We start from the raw sequence: 6,719 nt of genomic DNA, 5'->3' as shown, positions 1-6,719 counted from the left end.
TAAGTCTATCTACCATGCACTCTTACAGTACTCTCCACTTATCAGTGCTCCGTACAGCACTTTCAAACATTGCTCACTGTCACAAGCGTCACACTGACCAAAGTTAATTTGAATGCTGTTTTGTGGGAAAGTCATGTCAGACTTATTGTTTCCCTTCAGATCCTCTATTCTGTGTCATTCCAATCCACCCAGTGAATCAGTGTATTTAGCTCACTCAGCTTCCTGTCGTGTGTGGCCGTCTCTCGTAAGCCTCTCAGTGCTCCGGCCTCTCCAACTTCCAGCATATCCATCTCTTACACTGCTAACTACCCACTTGTCTCTCTGTGACTTCAATTCATACTGTATTTAAAGACAGATTGATTGATTGATAGATGCGGCCTTGGATGTGGGATGAAGTTATGGATATAACCTTAATGGTCCTTGACTTTATGTTCACACGCATTTGAACAACAGATTTTATATTTACCATAAATGAAAACTGCATACATGTTTGGCTTTTCTGTTTGTACTGCTTAATCCTCTCATACTTGTTCTCACTCTAATTTCAAACCCCCACCCTGCCGTTACCCTTTTGCCCCTGCCCTTGTTTTAATCCGTGCTCTAATGCCCCGACTGCCCTAGAGGTTGTGACACTTTTGAACCCTACATGACCTGTGTCACCAGCTTGTGGGGCCTGCAGCTGCGATACAGCTAAAAGCCCTACTAATCCCTAAGCGCCAGAGGAACAGCAAGGGCAGGTGCATCAGTGCGTGTGTGTGTGTGTGTGAGCATGTGTGTGTGTGATGTATGTATGTGTGTGTGTGTGTGTGTGTGTGTGTGTGTGTGTGTGTGTGCATGTGTGTGTGTGTGTGTGTGCCTGTGTTCAATGTATGTATGTATGCTGTGTTCATGTGTGTGTGTGAGTTAGTGTGTGTGTGTGTGTGTGTGTGTGTGTGCAATATATGTATGTTTTCTTGTGTGTGTGTGCATGCATGCAGTGTATGTGACTGGCTATGCGTGTGTGTGTGTGCGTGTATGAGCATGCATGGAGCGCTTTTGTGTGTGTGCATGTATGCAGTGTATGTGCCTGTCTGTGTGTGTGTTCATGCATGCATGCATGGAACGTGTGTGTGTGTGTGTGAGTGTGAGACTGTGTGTATGTATGTGCATGGTGCATATATGCAGTGCATGTGTGTCTGTATGTGTTATGTGTGTGTGTGTGTGTGTGTGTGTGTGTGTGTGTGTGTGTGTGTGTGTGTGTGTGTGTGTGTGTGTGTGTGTGTGTGTGTGTGTGCGTGTGTGTGTGTGCATGCATGCATACATATTTCATGTGTGTTTGTGTACATACGCGTGAATGTTTGCACACATGTTTGCTTGTGTCTGATTGCTTGCAAGTATGTGCGTGTATGTGTTCATGTGTGTGCATGTGTCTGTATGTGTGTGTATTTGTGAATGGCTATGTGTGTGTGTGTGTGTGTGTTTGTGGGTGGGGTGCAGGGAGTGAATGAGTGAGTGAGGCTTATATGTGTATGTTAAGGTCATCACCCTTGAGCTCACATGCTTCTACTAATGTATGACTTGTTTCTTAAGTTCTGCGGTTGATTGGTTGATTCCATTCTACAACGATACAGGTGGTCCAGGTTGTCTGATAATGAAAATCGAGACATGGTGCACACAGAGTGAGTCTAGTAAACAAATAACATCAGCACAGAACACAAACAACTAGTCTTTGTGTTACAACGATAGCATGAAAAATGGACTAGAGTCTTCGACCAGCCTTCTCCATTATGCACAGCCCTCCTTAAGTGATCTTAAGTGATCTTAAGTGAATTTATCCTGATCAGGCCTTACACAACAAACATTAAGCCGAGGTCTGATTTTCACAAACGGTACACACGGTTTCAGTGAAAGTGATCTTTTCAGACTGACCCGATAACTCCAGTCACAAGCACCACCTAATCCTCCTGAACACATCCCGCCGCCACCTCCGCCAGTGATGCACAGACACTCACACACACACACACACACTCACACAAACACAGACACACACACACACAAACACACACACACACACACACGCACACACACACTCATCTGACCCTATTGAATGAGCCCTTTGGCTCTGGCGGAAGGCGTCGTGCCCGAGAGCGCCAAGCTGCTTCCGGATGCTGTGTTGGCACACAGGGGGCGTGTCGGTCGGTGTCCAGAAGGCGAGGCAGGGGTAAACAAACAGCTGTGATGCAACATCAGCATCAGCCTCTCCCCCTACCTCTCTCCTCTCTCTCTCCATCTCTCTCTCTCTTTCTCGCTCTCTTTCTCTCTGTCTTTCTCTATTTCTCTCTCTCCCTATCTCTCTCCCTCTCTCTCTCTTTGAGCAGCCCATCAGATCATCTCATCTCAGAACCAGCAGTCTGAGCTTCATCCCAGTAACCAGCGCAGCAAGTATAAACACACTGCTTCCACTACTGCCCCAGGCGACCCCCCGAACACTGCCCCGCCCTGCTCTGTGAAGACCTAGGCTATGTAAGGCCACTGCCACACTAAGCCGATTTTCCGGAACGGAACCTTGACAAACTGGCCTCCCGGCCAGACAAATCTGCCATTTGGAGCGTCTCTTACCGTCAAGGTTAGAATCCCCTCTCCAGAGTGGGAAGGTTGCAAGCTACCCTGCTATCAGAGCCTGTCTGACCGCAAACCGGGTTTGAATCCGCGAATCTGATGACGTAATTATCCCACGTGAACGCTGGAAGCTGTCAAGTAGTCACGTTCATCTTCCCAATCGCAATAAAAACAAAAAAATGTAAGTCTTCTGTTCTGTTTATGGCTGGCAAACAACAATCTAAGAAGGGCACGTATTATTCACTGAGTTACCAAAGCAGTCTTCTTTATGGGGACTAATTAGCACTGCACTGAATTGCATTAACATGTGTAATTGTTATTGTGTAGCAATAACTCAACTAATATTACTAGATACATATAATAGTGGACATTACACTAGGCAACATGGATCTCATTCATATCTCATCCAGTCGAAATCTTAGCAGGATTGAACACATCTTTATTACAGCGTATCAACATAAGAACAGAACATAGCTAAATCTCCGCTTAGCATGCTAATCACTACTAATAGCACTAGAAGGTAGCCCAAAATGTGGTATTTAATACACGATCTATCACAGTAGCAACTTCATGAAAACCCTTACTTCGATTAGGTATGCACATAATGCATCACATACAGGTCGAACAATGATGATTTAAGCATTGGAAATGTATAAGGCACAGTATGGTCAACTACTTGGCGACAAACTGAACTGTCACTAACTTAACTAGTTGTAACCAAGGGGGTGCAACGGCGGACTCGTGAATGTCCGTACAGGAGGCCATTTTAAGGACGGAATAGTTCCGGGAGGGATCAGTGGTGCGTTAGGTAACGTCAGTGATCTTCACAATCGTTTACACTCATATCTCGCGGAAATCTTGACGGATTTACAAATTAACCTACTTGATTTACAAACGTCATTACCTTGGTAATAATTGTCGATGCTTAAACATGTTGAAATGTGCAGCTTTATTGTGTATCACGGCTATTGGGTTTCAATCATTTACATCAATTGGCGAGGCATAATTGTTCTTTCTTTTCAATACAACTTAAGTTGCACATAATAAAACTGAAGTTGCACATGATTTCCAATCGGGTTGGTTTGTTAAACATCTACATTATGATTTCCACAGGAAATTGCTGACTTTATTGCCAATGAAGATGCCAGAATTTTTTGCAGTCTGTTCTAGTGAACGTTCCCTTAAAACGAGATCCCGTTATTATATCAGTAATATTGCTTTTAAAACGGTGATAATAAAAGTATACATGTATCTCCTGTTGCCATTCTGTATGCTGAGTTTTAGTACCCTATTGATTTTACATAAATAGCTTGTGCATGTGTATTTATGGCACCTATCTGAGCAAGCTATTCCGTCTCAAAATGGCCGAATTGTGCGGACATTTGACTCCGTCGACCAGCAACGCGGACAACTTATCTAGCCTTTATTATAGATATCTATGGTTGTAACTTGTCGTCGTCTTCTTCTACGAGTCTTCCTCTCCGTTTCCGGTAGCACCCTTCACAGCGCCACCAACAGGCCTTGATTATGTACTACAGCAGATTCACCAGTTTCAATGGGTGTGTGTGGCCGCAGCACAGCTTTGTCTGGCCGCGATTGACTAACCCCGAATCCGTTCCGGAAAGTATGAAAATCGGCTTAGTTTGGCAGTGGCCTAAGACCCCTGGTCCTGTCGAGGAGGGGCCTTATCATTTCTGTTCAATATGCTGACTGTGAATGATGAGTGAAATTAAAGAAAAAATATTTGTTCTTTTACAATTTGTACTTTCAATCTAAATGTCAGAACTGTTGGGGAGGTACAGAAGGTATAGAAGAAACAGACATGGAGTTCTAAGGGAACATCTCACATAAATGGAAGGTACAGACATGGAGTTCATTGAGTAGTTCTGACAGTAAAAGTCCTTGGTCTTGGGTGAATTTAAATATAATTGCATAACTATATTCAATATATTTAAAATGAACACAGCTTTCATAGTGGTTATCACAGCCTCATGTGAAACATAAATGACTACATTTATACAGGACAACATTTATTGCAACATCTCATATTCTAATTTTATTGGTAACAAACAATGATTTACTCCATGAAAAATGGTTTTGTGTGATGAGCTGGTTGAATGCGAAAGTCATTCCTATCAGTGTCAGAGATTGTGCATCACTCAGTGCGGGCACATGATGGCAGCACTCCGATCCTATCCGATTCTCTCCATGGGGTCTCCATGGGGGGTTAACTGCTCTATCTCAAAGCACATGGAAGTGACAAAACTAGATCAGTTCAAATCAAATGCGGAATGTTTACATCTGCTACCGTTGATTATACAGTAAATACGTTGTGAAATGAAACAAAACCGTTGATTATACAGTAAATACGTTGTGAAATGAAACAAAAATACACCACAGTTAAAGTTGTATTAGTATTGATTGATTCACATCGATATGAATGGATTACATGACTAACAACGGGTGGAAAAGTAATAAGAAAATATTTGTTCACTGAATTAGAGCGTTCTGTCCCAAACAGTTGCGTTCCAGTTTCTAAGTTTCACTTTCGCTTTCAGTATTTCAACGTGAATGAGAGGGAGCACAAGAACTGAGCGTCTAGCAGCGTTTATCATATCATATACATTATATATGATGTATATGTCTGTGGGCACGATCTCAAGCACGTGCAAAAGTTGTTGTTGTCCAATTTGAATCAGATATGAGAGACACATGCGCGCCCAGTCCAATTACCAGCGGAATCGAATCGTGTGTCTGGGGGTTTACATCGGAGTCCAGTCGGACTCAAGTTGGACACAATGAATCTAGTTCTGGGGAGTCACATGTGTCCAATATCCAATTTAAATCGGACTGAAATCGGAAATTGGACGCATGTGTCCACACTGACTGTGACCTTTTCCTGTCTGGTCCAACAAAAGGGGATATTTCATCCCCTTCTCCCTAGAATGCAGATAACGCAGATGATGATTATGTGCTTTGCAGGATTTAGCTATTTCAGAGAAAAAGCCTCCTCAGGACTGTTGCTGCGGTTGGGGGGTTGGGTGGGTGTGTGTGTGTGTGAGGGGGGGGGGGGGGGGTTGGTGATGGCATGTAGACCTTTGTGTATATAATATCTTCCCCATTCATCCTCTTATCTTGCTCCTTGCCTTCAGTGTGACCTCATGCGTGTCAGTTACAGGGATTATCACCCAGCTCACAGCTATGCTGTCTCACTGCTTTGGCAGACTTGTGCCCACTGCTATGGGCCGGGCCTGGGCCGGGCCTGAGTGGAGTGCTATGCTGTCTCACTGCTATGGGCCGGGCCTGAGTGGAGTGCTATGCTGTCTCACTGCTATGGGCCAGGCCTGAGTGGAGTGCTGACGGCCTTCAGTGGCTGTCTTTTCTCTGCTCCATTGAGAGCGGGAAACTTCCATGTTTGTATTTGGTAGCGTGAGCCGAGAGGTGAACTGGAAACTGAGAGGACACAGGAGTTTCAGACAGGAAATGAGAATGACGATGATTAATCTCCACCAGCTACAGTCTCCACCCATTTCTGCTTTCTGATTTGAGTAAGAATGCTGTAGAATCTAGATACTATTGCCCCAAACACACTGTTCAGTTGGCCCACTCTAGATTTGAGTATAAATGCTTTAGAATCAAGACAATATTACCCCAAACACACTGTTCAGTTGGCACACTCTAGATTTAGGGAGAGAAGTCAAAATGTATGATCAGATTATAACAGTTTATGAACTTTATCTTATCTTCTGGGCCTGCTACCTCTGGTTATATCCTTCAACAGTGGTTCTGTGCGTAACTCTGAGTGCCGGCTGTGTGACCCTTCTTCCACCTCCCACTGCGTCCGATGATGGGCGCTCCACACTGCAGTAATACGGCATGACATGTTCACCTTTACCATGCCAATTAGAAAAGGTCAGGAGTTGAGAGATGAGAGTCGAGAGACGGACCCGAGGATGTCCCCTAGTCCAGGCCTCCAGCAGTGTGAGTGCGACGGATAGAAAGTGTGTGTGTGTGTGTGTATGTGTGTGTGTGGGTGTGTGTGTGTGTGTGTGTGACTGTCTGGTGTGTGAGTATGTGTTCATGCCCAAGTATATGCATGCGTCAGTGTGTACGTGTGTGTG

The sequence above is a fragment of the Sprattus sprattus genome (genome assembly GCF_963457725.1).
Source record: "Sprattus sprattus genome assembly, chromosome: 21".
Classification (NCBI taxonomy): domain Eukaryota; kingdom Metazoa; phylum Chordata; class Actinopteri; order Clupeiformes; family Clupeidae; genus Sprattus; species Sprattus sprattus.
This window is presented reverse-complemented; position numbering follows the sequence as displayed.